Below are 17542 nucleotides of genomic sequence, written 5' to 3'. Positions count from 1 at the left end.
TAGTGGGGAAAAAAAAAAAAAAAAAAAAAAAAAAAAAAAAAACTTTTAAAGAGAATTGTTTCAGCATCTTTGAGGTTAACTATGTACATTTCCTAAGGGTTTTCTTGCAAATTTTATACCCTGGGTGCCTGATGTGACCAGCCAAAGAGCTGCTTATTGATTCAGAAGCCTCATTACAACTTGTAGAATGTGAACCTAGCATCACCGGTCATGCCATTAGTGTAATTATCTTATTTCATTAGTGATAATGCCATTTTGCTTTACAGTTTATTGGCTCACTTAGAAAGTAATGAAGATTTGCAATCAGAGAACGTGTCTGTTAATTTCAGAGCATGCCTCTGAACTTGTCCGTGGTCGTGGTAAGCTCTAGGATCTATAGTTTGCAACAGTACTGATGTCCACATGGCTTTCGGGGTAATAGCCCTCACACACAGGTGGTGTAATGCTGCTTAAATAAGCAGAAGACATTGGTGGCCCCGCTTGCAAGGAGTTATGAGAGACAGCTGTATCTCTGAGGTTTGAACCCTAAAAAGTAGATTTTTTTTTTAAATATCCCACTAACTACAGGCTAGAGCCCACTGGGGAAGTAATTTTGCTCCTGACATCATGTTTGGTTTTTTTTTGTGGAGCAATGACTCCATTTCATAGCAAACAAATGGCTATTGAGCATGATGCAGACGCCAACAGCTGAAAAACTGGCAAGGTAACATGTGCATATCTTCCATAGAGATTTTCTATTCTTTTTCCTTTCACATGCTGACTATGCTTGCAGAAAGATGGCCGTTCTTATGGAGAACAGCAGTGTCATTCATCCACTTGGTGACAGAAATGTTAATGGCAGCTATGTCTGAAGTACTTCACTACAGGGCAGTGAAACTGGTGTCTGGATTCCGGATATTCATTAATTGTAGCAAGTACACACTATTCCCAGTCAAGCAGAAGTTGGCAAGTATTTCCTTCTCTTCCTTGTCCTCCTTGCTTGTCCTCCCACCAGTGAGTTCAGCAAGGGAGGAGGCTCTGTAGTGGCTCTATCTCTATTACCTCTGTTCCTCAATCTTTGAGTCACCAAGCAGAACATCCTCTTACAGCACATGATTTTGCAATAGCTGGTCATCATCAGAGACCTGGGCTCTTGGGCTTCCAATTCCAGATAACAAAGTACATTTGGATTGTGAAATGTGCATATGCATCATGTTTTCGTTCATTCAATTAGCACAATTAATTCAACATTGTGCAAGCAGTGTTTTCCAGCCAAGCAAGTGCTGAAGTAGTTGGATACTAGTGTAGAAAACTGTTCAGAATAATAGCAGAGATCTTGGATAACAACTGAAAATATATGCTATCACTCTCTTATAGTTATGTTGATAGTTATGAAAACACCTCATAGTCCTTCCCCAGCATAGATAAAAATATACTCTTCTTAATTTCGTCATCTTAATTTTTGTCTTTTGTCTTCCCAAAGAAGTAGTGGATGCCTCTGTCACTGAAGGTGCTCATGGCCAGGTTGGATGGGGCCCTGGCAGCTTGGTCTGGTGAGTGGTAACCAGCCCATGGCATGGGTCTGGAATGAGATGGGCACTGTGGTTTCTTCCAACCTAAACCATTCTGTGATTTCATGATTCTATTATTTGGTAAAATACCTTTTGGAGTAGACAAAACCTTAATCCTGCTTTGCAGTTGCACATAAATATAATCAATTTCCACAGAATTGTGCAAGTGAATGTTTTAAGCAGATCCTGTGGTCCCTGTTTTTATTTCTTCTAACCGGTTAGTAGTAATGGAAACTGCTGCTTTAACTCTTCTGGTTTGCTTTTAATGTTTATAACAGCATGAATAAAATAATGTTTCAGATGACTTATTTCTTACCAGCCCTTGGAAATATACCAACATCAGTGTGTTGTTTTCTTTCACTGGACTTTTATCCTCAAGGATTACCATTAAAACCACAGTTAGTAGGCTGGGACATTTCATTTTGCAAGTTTGGTCATCTCAGACATGTAAGGGATACAGGAATTCCCATAGCCACTGTCAGGACTGAATTACATCTTGTTCATTACCCAAGAGCACTAAAACCTAGTCTTACAGAACCAAATATAAGCAGTATAAGAAGCTTCATCGTACATAATTAGTAAATCACATGCAATTGTGAAGCCAATCTGAAGCTGGAACATTATTTAATAGTTGAAAACATTTAAAATATGTTTCTCAGTTAACCTGTAGAAATATGAATCATCTTTATATTGACATCAACATGGATTCTTACACATTGCCCTGCATACTCTTGCAGTATGATAGACAAGTACAAATCATGTACATAAAAAAGAAATTAAGTTCCCTAATAGTGGAAAATAATTTGTTAAAATTAATATTCAGTGAATGCTTTTGATATGCTAGTAGCTCGAACAAGGACAACAAGGAACTTACTTTGTGTAACAGTGAAAATGTTCTGTAACCATTTCATGGAAAACTAAATTCTCAGAATCAATGGACATCATCATCTTATTGTAAGACTATGGATTTCAGAGATGAATCTCCCTCATCAGTAAATTGTATGGATCTTTAATATAAACAGAGGTTGTCTTTTCCCATCTGAAGGATGCAGCAAACTCATATTGTAACCCCTTGACTCCAGGATGCAAGTCAGAGAAGCATTCAGAAAATTTGCAGTGAAGCATAAAATAAGAAACTTGAACATTCAAACCTTTATGTTTATTCAGAATTGTTGCCTTATTATGTTCTTATCGTGCAAAATTGTCTTCACTACGAAGACCAGTGGGACAAACACTAGAAATCATCATACTTTTGGCATCTATAGGCAAGTACTTTCAAAAATGGTCTCAATTCTACACAGCCAGTCATTTTGTTCTCTATGAAATGTAAGTCTAGACAGTACCAAAGCACTATCAAAGACACTGTGAGAAACAATCTCACAGAATGAAAATGATGAATTAGCCGATTTCATCACTCTTTTCTAACTATTTTTGTGAACTTTGAATTGTGGGTTTTGATTCGGTGTTCTGAAAAATTGACTGATAAATGTCTCACTTTTGTGTTATTTTATTATTTTTTCCACTATATTCCTAGTTGAAATATGGACAATACAATTTCTTTAGAACATGTGTGAGGAAACTATTGCTGAGGGTAAACCTAGCAGTATGATATACATGCAAAGTGTCTAATTTGAGGGGTGGGTTGGGAGGAACAGCTGTTCATTTCAAGATCAATCTCGGGTATCAAGAGTGTGAATTACTACTTTCTAATCTCCTCAGTCATGCCCCTAAACTGTAAAACCAAAGGTTTTATTATAGAATTACTTCTAGAGAACCATCTAATAATTATCTGATCTTTGAAATGGATACAAACTCACCATATCCTTGGGAGCAGCAGGTAAAGGTCACACACTGAAATTGCTTGCTAGCACAACCAACCAGACATGCTGGCTATTGCTAGCTTAAAGATGTTTATAATGACTAACTAAATCTTCCTGAACCATCAAAACTGTGTAAATTATTATGGCTAGAATCTGGTTGGGATCTTATTGCATGTAGCCCTGCTGAAATTAATGACACACATTACAAGGATACCATACTTTCGTGTAAGTACTTTCCTACAACTTTTATTGCATCTTTGCCTCTAGGATTCCACCTTATTTAAAAGAAAGAGTCAGGCTCCCACAGAAAAAAATTCCAAAGCAAGAGCTTTCCTTAAGTACTTTGGACATTTCCCTGAGAAGCCCTTCTGGGCAATATTGGTGGTAGGTGGACAGTTGGACTAGATAATCTTAGAAGTCTTTTCCAGCATTATGATTCTGTGATTCTTTCTGGGGTGCTTGATGTGTTGCGAATATTACACTGTCTTGCAAAGCCCAGTACTGTGTGCTGGGAACACTCACACCAAAGTGATTTGTTCTTGTTCCCAGTGCTAACTTCTCTCAAGAGCTGGCATAAGGCTTCTCAGATTGAAGACAAAGCAGAAATAGGGCTGACAGCAGGGACCAAAGCCGAGGATAGTCTGGCTTTTCAGTTGCCACTCAAAGGATGGTTGAGAGGGTGAGACTCAGAGATGCCACCTCAAATTTTACACATTGTGAGGTAACTACTACTTCAGATGCTCTCACCTCTCTACCTGGCATCTCTGCCTTCCAATGTGTAGTACAGATCATGCTTCTTGTTTTTGTAAACTCTGACAGAATGCTTTCCTGTGCCCTTCCATTTAATAAAAATTCACTGAAAAACAGTAGAAGAAATATTGCAGTGGATTAGGATAGCTATGGATGGAATTACCTCACTAGCGATGAGTGCTTCTTCCTTTACAGGTTTGTCATTTGTTGGGAGGGAGGTATTAGTGGGAAAAGAGAATTCTTCTGATTCAAGGCACATCATGTCAGTTTTTGCTCATTAAATTTTTCCTCTGAGATTTGATTAATAGGAAATACAGTCATCCAATAAGAAACAGGGGAAAATAGCTTATAAGGGATAAAACAACAACCACAGCACATGCGAGAAACGTGTAAACATGTCAGAGGACTTTGATGTTGAGTTGCAGGGAAGCAGGCTTTGTTTGGACAGACAGTGAACTAGGGAGGGTCGGAAACTGGTTTCTGAATAGCTCTGTCTTGTAGGAGAATTATCTAAAAACTGTGTAAATAGCAAAAGGAGGGAGCAAGACAATTAAAGCAAAGGGCCAGATGAGAAAGTAATCATTAGCTCACACTTGAAGGAGGTTAGTGGGAGTGCTCTGTCCCTAAATAGAAAGTACACTGCAACTCTCTTTCTATTGTCCAAGATTTCCAAAGGATTTCTGAGCAAACAACCATGAGTAGGTTGACATCCTAATTATAGCTTGCTCACCATCCATTCCTAAAGTGTTGCTGAGTTCCCTGGCACAACAGCTGTTTGAGCGCACTTCCCAGAAGTCTTGGGATCCTTGCCATAGTAAAGCAATTGATTTATGGCAGACTTTTACCAGGGGATCCAGGGGAGACTCGACTGTATAGCTAATGATGGATTTTTCCTCAGACGCAGGAGTTGAGAGCAGCTCTCGTCCTGTTCACTCCCTTTAGTATCCAGGCAAAGGCTCTGGAGCCAGCTGCTCCATCACGTGCTCTATGGGGAAGCCAGAGTAGATCTTTTTCTTCCTCTAGCAAACTTACTTAACAAAGTGTTATACTTGCTAAAAAGGATTTTATTTATTTTTTTACTAGGTTACCAGAGGGTTTCAAGCGCTAAGCAAAACCACAATCATTATTTTTTATTTTATAAGAAAGAAGTAGGAGCACTGGGCCAAAACACCTCACAGCTCCCCAGTGTGTGAGCCCTTGGACTCAGGCCATGGAGGGAAGGAGTCTGAGTCCCTTTGCATAGGCAGCACAGGGATTAACAAGAGCGAGTTTTCACCCTATTTACAGTGCAACCCCTGTTTTCTTTTACACCACAGAACCGGTCTATTGAAAAGGCTCACAGCTTGGATGAAGCTGGCTGAAGCAGCTTTCCTCCTTTTTGTATTTAGAGTAGTTCTTATGTTTCCACTGCGTCAAAATTATTTGTTTCTAGGAGGCATAGAAACATGTTTGACAAATAGTGCAGGCAAATCACATGGCTTGAAACTTTCTTGGCTGGAAGCTCCAGAGTGAGACTGTAACCGATTATAGTTTCTTTTATATTCTAAGAAGGCTCAACAATCCTCAATACAGCTTCATAAATAATAGCTGATCGTTACTTGCCTGTAAATAAAATTGATTTAAAAGTCCTTAGTATCAGGCTTCTAGTATTCTTATCTTATTTATGAACACAACATGGGCTATATACTTCTCTGCAAAAGTGAAGAACATGCACAGAATAAGTATCACAAATGTGAATGTACTGTGATTATGAAGTACCATCAACCTCAGAGCTACGTGCTCTTGTGAGTTAAGCAACATCCAAATTGTCTTCTTTGGCACTTCTGAAGTAGAAGTGGAAACTGGAGCGATGACGTAAGAGGAGGAAAAAAAATAAAATTCTCCTGACTGTGTAGCTGCTCTCAAAAGTAAGGGCTGTTGATGGTCAAAAGCCAGGAGATAAGGAGATGCAAATATGTTTTCTGTTTTAGAAGTGGACACCAGTAACATCCGTAGCGGAAGGCACAAAATGTAAGAACTGGTGATCAGATTATCAAAAGTCACGACTTACTTTGAATGTCTGACTTGGGAATATCCAATAGCCTGTTTTGAAAAAGGAAATTGTTAAATGCTGGTTGGAAAGTTAAACCCAAGATAAGCCAGCTAAACACAAGTATCCAGTGAAATCACAGCAACAACCTACTGTAACCATACAACTGCTGAATAGTTGAATATTTCTGTAAAGTATTTCCTTTTAGAAATTCGTAAGTGTTCAATTTGAAACAGTAATTTAGGATCATAGGGCTGAAGTTCCTTAAAATAGAAATTAACAGAGGTCAAGTATTACAGTCTGAAGGACAAGTGGAAAAAAATCTTTTTTGAAACACAAAAATTTCACAAAATTTTGATGTTGTTCTTGGCTTATGTATATATAAAAAAAAAATCTAGTGACTTGAAACACTTCAAAATGTTGAGGTAGTCTACTAAGTGATGCCTTTTAACAATGATTGACCTTTGATATTTACAGACAGTGAATTGATTTAACAGGTCTGTTTTTTGCTAGTGAACTCACCAGCTGATCCATACTCATGTTTAGCAACACTTGTGACCATCCATGTCAGAAAAACCTAGGCAGAAGGAAAATGATGGAAATAGTGTCTCAAATCCAACCATCGTTTTAATCCAAATTGTATGCCTAGGGTATCCTATTGGATGCCTGTGGAATCATATTGGCTACACCTCTGTAAGTATTTTGTCAGTCCACCTAAGCAAAACTTTCTGAATTGTCAGGTCAAATTATGTTGTTTTGTGAGATCCTACAGAATTTATGACAAATTTTTATGTGCTTGAGTGAAGACTAGTAAAATTGTCCAAGGAATGATGGATGTTAGGAACATTTCTTTCAGTACCACATATTTTGGGATCAAATTGTTCTTGGGTAGCGTAGGAAGATGAAAATGTCCAACTGGACACTTTAAGTGAGGGATCTCCCAGTTTTTCTGAAAATTCTAACAATATAGTTGTCTTTAAACACAACTAAATTTTAGCAAGGAAAGTTCAGTTATACTTGCAAAATGGTTACTTTTGTAAGGGCTAGATAAAACTTGGGCACAAAGAGATTTCCTTGATTTAACTGTGCTGGCATTTATATGTCATTTAATATGTGGGATGTTTGGGGTCAAATGAAGAAAGTGTCAAAATGCTCCACTCTCATTCTAGTGACTGGACAGTGTCCAAACTTCCATTATTCTCAGAAGTAGGAGCAACATTAGGGTTGGAGCCTAAGTAGAGGCCAGGAATAGTAACAAATTTGAACTCTTCTATAGTTGATTTCTTAGTTTTCAAAAAATGAAAAGTAACTTTTGCTGATTTATTAAACCCAAAGCACAAGACAGAAAATTTTTTATATCAGACCTTCAGTCATCCAAGTTCTGAGTCGCGAAAGTAGCAATTTATTCACATCAGTTCAGTGAATCCATCAGCATCAAAGAGATCAGTCACATGATTTCAGATATGGAGGATCAGCTCTTATTTATGAAATATCTTGAAGAGTGTGAAAACGAACAGCTATCTTTTCTAATATTCCCTTCCTGTGTAATTTATTTACATTTTTATAAACATTGATTAGCACAGATGTTCCTAATAAGATTTTCACATCTGAAATGAATACATTTTTCTTGTATTTTGCCCTTGAGAAGCTAGGAAAGAGGAAAATTCTCCCAATTTCCTTTAGAGAAAAAGAGAGGTTTTATTTCTTATAAAGAAAATATGTTTGTGGTAGATCTTGTATGTGTTCTTTGGCTGAACTACCTTTTAGTCAAAAACAAAGGCGTAACTCCAGAAACCAAATCTTAATTTGTTAATAATAACAATTTAAACGTGTATAGCATTACATTACCAAGTTATTTTCATTATTTATGAGATGGAATAAATATTAATACTAACCTTGGGAAAGAGACATTAAAATCGTTTCAAAAATCATGGTACAAGTAAGCACAGTGACAATGTGCTCATTGTCTATCCTTAAGTATCTTTTAAGAAGCCAACTTAATCAGGAAATGCTGGCAGACTTCATCACAAAGAAACAGTTCAACATTTACTACTGTAGCACTACAAATTTCCCTCCTACACAGATGCCGTCTCATTGTGACAGCTTCCTCTCCAACAGGGCTCTAGCAAACATATGGCAAAATGGCCAATGACACTAGCTTCATTTGTGTACTCAAAGGGTTAAAATTAGTGATGACATTTTAAAATAGCATATAATTTTTTTTTTTTTTTTTTTTTTCTCCCGTGAACTATGTTGATCAGGACCAAGGAAAAAGGAAAATAAAGGGAAAATAAAGCTCTTGGGTTTCACTTCTAGAAGAGCAGAGAAGTATGTTTTATGTTTTAAAAGTTAACTTTCCATTCCTGAGAACTTATCTGGGATTTCACTAGGTTCAGAATTCTGAATTGCAACTTAGAAAATTTATTTCTAAGGGACAAACAGTAAAGATATTTCAAGAACTATTTCCCAGTTATTTTGGTATTCACTTTGGCAGAAAAACATACAGGGTAAGCTGAGGTCTGAGAATCTGCTGCTCCGGATACCTGGGGCCCCCAGTACAAGGATGGTGCAGAACTGCTGGAATGGTTCCAGAGGAATGCCATGAAGATGATCAGGGGGCTGGAGCACCTCTCCTATGATGTAGGATTGAGGGAGTTGGGATTGTTTAGCCTGCAGAAGAGAAGGCTTTGAGAAAACCTCATTGTGGCCTTCCAGTACTTGAAAGGTACTTACAAGCAGGAGGGCAAATGACTTTATATGCTAGTAGATAGTCATAGGACAAGGGGGTTCTATGATTCTATGATACAAAATCTTTAGAATATTCTTGAAAAGTCTCAATGGCTTTTTCAGTTTGAAATTCTTTTGAAGCTCTACAGAGAGGCCTGCATTTCTCATTGGCTTTAAGGAAAACATAAAGAACTGTCTAAACACAGACTGTTGTAAAGGAGAAGTAGATTGCTCTTGTACATGTAGTGAAACAAAATACAAGGGAGTCAACAAGTAGCTCAGACTTGGTGCTCAGGGCTTTCAGATAGGCAACACAGAATCTGGTCTCCATGTCTGGCCCTAATTGCTCACTGTAAATGGAAAAGACATTATTAACAACAGTGAGCATCGATTCTAAGCCAGTTTCCCACCTCTACACCCATATTACATTAGTGTTTGAAACGTGTACTGAGAAAATGAAATTAAAGGACATTTCATTCTTTGTCTATAACAGATGGAAGTCACTTCAGATTGTAGAAGGAAATCATGCAGCTTCTTTTACACAATGGGAAAGTATTTCACCTGCTCAAATAATGATATTTAGTTAAAATGCCTGGATCACATACTTTGCATTAGGTAGTGTTAATATAACCAGTATACCCAGGCATAACATAAGCCATCTTAGGATCAATATGTAGTTAAAGTCAAGACACATAATGAAGCTGCAGTTCTAAAAGAGTACTGGGCAGTATATCTATATCTTCTAAAGAACCTTATTATCAAATGAATACAAACATCTCTTTCAGATTTCATGGAATCCATTTAGACCAATGAGAATGGGGATGAAGTGTAAGATTGCTGACATGGATTTTATATCCTACAGAAGAATTTTGACATCTTCTCTGGACTTGCAGAACATTGGTTTAATGGCAGGCTCAAGTGACTAGCTGTAAATTCCACTGCTGTTCTGTCTCAACAAGTATGACCATGAAACAGTGGTGGTATTACAACATTGAGACCTATACACTATGCAGAACAGACATCAGCCTGTTGATCATGGAAAACAAAAAGGTAAGTTAACACTTGCACAGAAGCTTCATTTCATTGCCTGCATTTTTTATTTGAAGTGATAGGTTATTTCACCAGGTGCAACTCTGTATCACACACAGTACCATGAGAAGAAATTCAGTGTGTTTTAGTATTACTGGGACACAATCTTCGCAGCAAGGATTTGAAGTTCTAACTCAAAACTGATGATTAGAGGAGGGCAATGAGGTATAACATTTTTATAGACATCATTGTATTTAAATTGCTTCAGGAATATACCAGGCTTCCATGCTTACTAAATGGAGTGGAAAAAATATCTCAATTACACAACAGAGGGCAAAGGCAAATATACTTATTTTTAAACAAAGACAGAAGAAGAAGGAATATTTAAAATTTGAAAAGAAATCAAGATCTTAGCTTCAGATTTTAGTGTTAGGGTTATGAAATATATATCTGTTCCTTTAAAACCTCATCACTATGATTTCTGATAGTCTTTATGTAAGACACTATTCACCTTCTGTCCATGTTTGAATGCAGTTTTTCATGTTAACAACCTATTAAGGAAATGTAGTGTCCTGCTTCCCAAGAATAATGTGGAACCAAGAATAAAAGTTTCTGTAAAAATAAATACTACAGGGAAAGCCTGAAAGAGATAAAATTTCATGGGTATTTCTCCAACTTGAATTAAGAAGGAGAGGTTATGCCCAAAGAAACAACCATTGTGTCTGTGTCTGCGACCATATGTTGTTGCCAGGGGCTCTTGCCTTAAGGAAAGGAAGACCTGTTAGAAAGCAGGGATAGATGAATTAACTTCTAACATCTGAGAAATACACAGAGGCTACTGTTGAGTCAAAAGTTGAAGAATGAGATGTGAGGATAGTACAATACCAGCATACATCTGTCTTCCGTTTATTGTGACACTCTAAAAGGCACAAGAACTTTTGTTTCTCAAGGGGCCAGCTACAATCTATCAGTAAAAGTGAGCAAGACAAAGTGAGGTGATAATTGTTTGAAAGTGTATAGTTGGGTAAGGAATGGGGAAACTTTTGCCTCAAATCAACTTTTCTCCATTACCCATGCGTTCAGTTTAGTCTCGATTTTGTCAAGTTCTTACAATGTCTATAGTCCAGCTCCAAGAATGGAAACAAAATGTTTAGTAATTATTGTAAACTTTGTATGTATGTGGAAGTCAGTTCACCTTTATGATTGAGGGATGACCACAAAACTCGCTAGTGAGGAAGTTCAGAGAAACTATCAGTAACAATTAGACAAGGTTATATTCTTAGAGTGAAAATACATTCAAGCACTTCACATTGCATGTTTGATTTATATTGTATCATCCTCTCTCTTTATATTTGTTATAATGTTTACGATGCATGTTGGTTACTGTCCTTGCTTCGGCCCCCAAATAATTTTGTATCTAACTGCTAAAACATTGGCAGGAGAGCTTTGCAATGTTAATGAATACATGTGCACAGTATTTTAACTGCTTGTCTCTGAAGATCTCAAAAGTAAATAATAATAATGACTTTTATAACTTGACAGTGCAACTAAACCAAAGCCTTTTTTCCATGTGGCTTTGGGTATGAAGGTGTACTGTTTGAAGTGATCTTGCAGCACTTGTCATCAGTGAGGTTTGACTGGATCAGGACTTCCTTTAATAGGACTTCTTTGGGCAGCAATTACAGATGTGAAAATCTGCAGGAAGCCTTAAGGCAGGATTGTGGTAGATGGAAGTATGGCTGCCTCCCTGATGCCAGTGTGACTTTTGACATTGATCTCAGTGGTGCCAGTTGTTGTCTACCCTGTTTTGTTTTCTAAGTTTTATCTACAGTTTCCATGAAGTTGGCTGCAGTTCTGGAAAATTACCAACCCAGTGAATGGTTTCATAGAAGTTTCTGTCTCCTGATTCATCTCAGTAAAACCATTTATAAGAAAAGTTACTGCAATCATTTTAACACTGAGCAATACTTGTTACTAAAGGCATTTTTTTTTTTAATATGCAAGAGAAATATTCCAACCAGCATTCAGCTCTTTTCTTTCAGAACAAGTCTTTCTACCTTCTTTCCACCTTTTCTCTTGTGGTTTATTCCCCTCTTACTGTAGCCCACAGTCTCACACTTCTCACTGGGTAAGAATGCTGTTTTCCTTTGGGGGAAAAATAAAAAATAAAAAATAATAAAAAAAGAAACTCAAGTTCTCTTCCAAATTGGGTCACTTTATAAGTGGTTGGCTGAACTTTGCAAACTTTACCAAAGGGGGAACCCTTTCCCACAATCCATTTCAAGACCAGCCCCTTTGATGTCACAGCTGGCTCAAGTAAACTCATTTCCTCCTTCCCTAATGTGTGTCTGATGCAATTTTGGCAAGTCTTCTCTCCCTGCTGTTGCTGCTGCCTGTTTTGAAATGAGGCCAAGTGCAGTGTTTAATGTGAATGTTTGGTTTGGCCTAATCATCTGTGCTTTGTTTCGCTGGTACTCCGCATTATATTCTTATATATCCAAATCTATCTATAGAGATCTACAATTTTCCCCCTCTTACTAGCCTCCTCTGCAAATAATTCACACCATATGTTTTCAGTTTATTTCTTCGTGGTCTACTCCACCCAGTTCCTAAATCAGTAAATCATCTTCATGCTTCTTCCCACACTGAATGAAAGCAGGTTCTCTTTTACAAGAGAGACACAGAACACAGTTTTCAAGCCTTTGTGACAGATGTTCTTTAGTTTCTCAATGCATTACTGGTAATTTTTGACACATGAAAACAATGAAGATTTCAGAGCTGCAAGATTAGCCCAATCTGCTTTAATGTCAGAGGCAGTTTGAAGACCCCAAGAGCAGGTCAGAAGCATCTTGTGAAGTCACTTTCTTTCCCAGACGGGAAGATGTTGACAGCTGTCAACAAAACCTGGGACTGTACCCACTGTACAAAATGGGCTGAGCAACCTCAGAACTTCAGATGTGAGCCTGGAGAGCAATTTGTGTTGGTGTCACATGTGGGATTCACACCCTCATGGCCTTCTGCAAAACTTCTTTGACTCATTGTATTTATTGAAGTTTGGAAAATGTGACCTTAAGCCTGAATTAGTAAACTGAACAGTACCAAAAATATGCTTGGGCCATAAAGTTTGATTTCATATGTTGCTGTGCTGTTAGAATTGCACTTGGCATTGTTTTGGCCTGAGACAACTCAGTCTCTTCCAAACACTGTTGAGAGTTGTTTAAGGAATACAGGGAGCCTAAGGCCATTTGCATTAACTAATATGAATATGACCCTAATTGTTTCAATGTTACAGTATATGTCATTAAGTACTTTGTTTACTGCCTAAATGTAGGAATTAATGTTTTTAAACTCTCTGTGTTTGGAGAGACATACACTGTCTCTTCCTCTCCCCTGGAAGGAAATTCAGAATATCTGAGGCACTCTATATTGATTCAAGTAAATCATTCTGGAAGACCTTCCTTCTCTTCATTGATGAAGGAAGGAAGAAGATGCCCCTGAAAATGAATGAATAATATCATGGCACTTCAATGTGGCAGGTTGACTTTGGCTGATTGCCAGATACTTATCCTGCTTTGATCACAAATCCAAGTAAATCTTAGTGGCATTCTGAACTGAGTAGAAATAGTGGGCACCATGAATTCAGGGGAACAGGAAGGACTTGCAAATGCATAGACGCAGAGAAGAGTCTATCACTACTGCCAGCTTCTGAGGTCATGAGTTAGGCACTGAGATTAGTAGTTGAGTTTAAAACCTAATGGATTTCCTTTTCCAGTGGTTACCTTTGAAGAAACGATGACCCCATATTGGTGCATGGTAGGATAGATACTGACCTAACAGTTCCAGGATCTTCTGAATAATAGGTGAGAAAGGAGCAGGAAGGTGAGAGACTGGGACAGTTGACAGAAACTTATTACAGAGTTAGACAGTTGATATTTTTGTGTCTGCGCAATGCCAAGTGTTCCTTTCTAAATTGAAATGAAAATTCATGGACTAGAATACCATGTAACCATGATGAAGTAAGGCAGCTCTACTCCTACTCAACAAACAAAAGCTTTTTCTATTAGCTTTAAAGTAAAGTGGTTGATATAAACGTACACACTCATCATCTTCTGTCAGCACCAGAAAGGGGCTAATGTAAAAGGAAATGTGATATCCTCAGCTGAGAATGAACATGGGTGTGCATGTCCATAGAGCAGGATGAACAAAATGTCCCCAAAGAGAAATTTTGTAATAGTCACTTTTAGTTGGCTGTTTGTATCCAGCAGATTGTCTGACAAGTGAGCCTTGCCTCATCAAATGTATCTGTTACATTTCATCACTTGTATGATGTAGAACCACAATGAACATTTTCACTGACCACGGTAAGAAAATACGCTCTGACCAATATAACGGAATTTAATTGGACAGTATGAATTTTAGTAATGTGAAGGAGTAAAAATATTAAAAAAAAAAAAAAAAAAAAAATCATTCTAATAAGGTGACTGCATCTTTCTGATATATGTACAAATTATGCTGATTGTATTTTAATACTTTCAATTTTGTTCCAACATTAAAACACAAACTGTAATAGAAAGATAGCTTTTATATTATACTGAATATTATGGGTTTAGTAGATTAATAATATATTTTAAAAATCTTTCCTGAATTACTTTATTGCGAATTATTTTCAATTGTATTTTAGAATTCAGCTTTAATTTAGAAGAACTATATTGAATTTTGCAGAACATGTATTTCTGCTTTTGTTAAGGAAGGGAAACTCCTTGGCATAGGAACTGTTATTCATAGCAGAACTGCTTAGCACACAGAGTGACTGTAGTCATACTGACCACTAGGAATTACTGGAATAGATATAAATCAAACAACAATTTATGAATTGAGTGAGTGTTCAGCAATTCTCATACCTGATAATTTCAATTATCTACTGTAGTTCTTGTAATTCCTCTGAGTCAGTAACGGTGACTTTATCATGCTTATTGCCTGTTATACCCAAGGAATTTTAAAGAGATTGTAGAAAACAAAACTTATCTGGCTTTGTGATGGTGTTACCTACACTTTGAGTTTGGAGTCAAACTTGGGTTTGCAACGCAGATATCAATGTACAAGTATTGTATGTTTCTGGTGCTATGCTGCAATACTCTGTAGGGATGTTACCTATGCTTTTCCAAGCTGCAGTCCAGACTCTGCCAATATCTGGATGCATGTCTTGAAGGAACTGAACTTCTCTGTGCCTTCATCTTTTGCAAACAATACAGAAAGTGCTTTTCCATTTCATAGGAGTGTTTAATGGAAAATTAATTGTTGATTGTATATGATTTTGAGGAACAAAACGATATGCGTTATTTGTGCACCACTCTTGAGCTGCAAAAACCTCCTGCTGTCAGGGTGCTCAAAAGAGGAGATAAATGCTGTGATGAAAGAGAGACCTTGAGCACACAGATGTGAAATAGCTCTTGAAACCTGTGTGATCTCCCCACCTGTACATCTTTCTCCACCTGCTCAGCAACTCCTGCTGTCACCAAACAGAAAACATTTGGCTTTTCTGCCAGTGCAACAAAGTGAAACAGTGCACTAAATATCCTCAACCCCTCCTCTACATCTGTCCTTGCCTTCTCTGATATAGAGGCTGTGTGAACCCCTTTGAGAACATTTTTCTTACCTCCTGAATAGATATTGTAAGAAATGCAATGGAATACATCACCTCAGTATGTACAAAGGGGGCAGCAGCACCAACATTTTGATTACTGGTGTAAAAGCAAAATGAATCTATTTTCTTTTTCAGCAGGATTCATACACAGTAGAAATCAAATCTACTGCTCACTCATCCGCAGTGCTTCACTTAGAGTTATTAATTGTGTCTTCATTTTAAACCATCAGGAAGGACACATTAACAAGACAAGGCCAAAGAAAAAAGATACATATTCATAAACATGCAATGATTTCCCCCTTGACATATTCCAGCTTTGACTATGATTGTTATGGAGAACAAATTGGAATTAGAATTAAAATAGCTCCACTAGAAGGAACCTGCAGAGATCGTCTACTCCAACTACCTGTCCATTTCTGCTAAACAAAAGTTCAGGTATTTTACAGAGTATTATCTAAATGCCTCGAACACTGCCAGACATGGGGCATCAGCTACCTCTCTAGGAAGCTTGTCCTCATAGTAAAGAAGCATTTCCTAATTTAGAGTCTGAACCTCCCCTGGCACAGCTTTGTGCCATTCCCACACTTTCTGTCATTGATTACCATGAGCAGAGACCAACACTTCCCTCTTCATTTTCCCTCTTCAGAAAGCTGCAGAGAGAAGTGAAGTCACCTCCCAACTTCTTTTTCTCCAGTTGGATGAAGCAGTGCCCTCAGCCTCTCCTCAGAGGACATGCCTTCCAGCCCTGTTACCAGCTTTGTTGTCTTCCTCTGGACATGCTCAAATATAATGGGAGAATCACCTCATCTGAAGGAGGTGAAGGTTGAAGGAGGGAAGATTTAGGTTGGATGTTAGGGGGAAGTTCTTCACAAGGAGAGTAGTTAGGCCTTGGAACGGGCTGCCCAGGGAGGTTGTGGATGCCCCGTCCTTGGACGTGTTCAAGGCCAGGTTGGACGGGGTCCTGGGCAACCTGATCTGAATGTGTACGTTTGGTGGCCCTGCTAGGCAGGGGGGTTGGAACTACATGATCCTTGAGGTCCCTTCCAACCCGGGTGATTCTGTGATTCTGTGATCTGACCTTCTGACTATGCTGTGTTTAATGAATTCTCAGTACGTGGGGATTTCATGCCAGTGATGATGGCTTAATGCTCCACTCTCTTTGCGAGGCCTCATCCCTTGAGAGAGTCAACAGCACTCCCAGTTTATCATCAACAAACTTGCTAAGTATCCGTTCAATTCCTGCACCCAGATAATTGATAAAAATGCTGAATGCCAACAAATGTATTGACATTTGGTCCAACTGTGATGTAACTCAGGGAGCCCACAACCTCTCTTTAACCACATACTTCAAAAGAGAAACTGTTTCCTGTCACAAATAAGGGGCAGTGTTCTGCACTAACAGTGTGGGAAAGTGTCACCAGCAGCAAGAAAACGGAAAAGCATGAATGCTGCCTGAGCTTCTCTACCACTAAACCATGACCTCAGCTTTCTGGTTCTTAGTTGGCTATTACTCCATCAGTCCTCCACTGCCATTGGGTGTTTTAACGTAGCCAAGACTATAATTGCTGATGCAAAGCATTTGTGTTTTCTTTCATCTCGAGTGAAATAAAAATAGAGAAAAAATGCACATTTTTTTCTTCCCTTGCAAGTCATCATTAGTAAGAGTTCAGCTGATTGCAATGAAAAAGCATGTCTTCACCTATATTGTAAGAGATAACCGAGTAAGGTTCTTTCTCATATTTGTAAGTGTAAGATTAACTCATTAATCTGGTTTGTTATCTGGCTCCCAACTCCCATGCCTACATCTTCTTGTACACTGAAGAAGTCAATAGCACTTAATTTCTCTAATTGAAATCAGCCTGCTGACTGAGTCTGCCCACGGATACAGAAGCTGGACTGTAATAATCTGTTCTGCAGAGAATTAATCTCTTGGGAGTGAAGCAGAGCTAATTACCAACCTCAGTGAAAAGTCTGGATTTGCTATCACTGCTTG

The sequence above is a fragment of the Tympanuchus pallidicinctus genome, unplaced genomic scaffold (assembly GCF_026119805.1).
Source record: "Tympanuchus pallidicinctus isolate F22 unplaced genomic scaffold, pur_lepc_1.0 scaffold5, whole genome shotgun sequence".
In the NCBI taxonomy this organism is placed as follows: domain Eukaryota; kingdom Metazoa; phylum Chordata; class Aves; order Galliformes; family Phasianidae; genus Tympanuchus; species Tympanuchus pallidicinctus.
Note: the sequence above shows the minus strand (reverse complement) of the source record.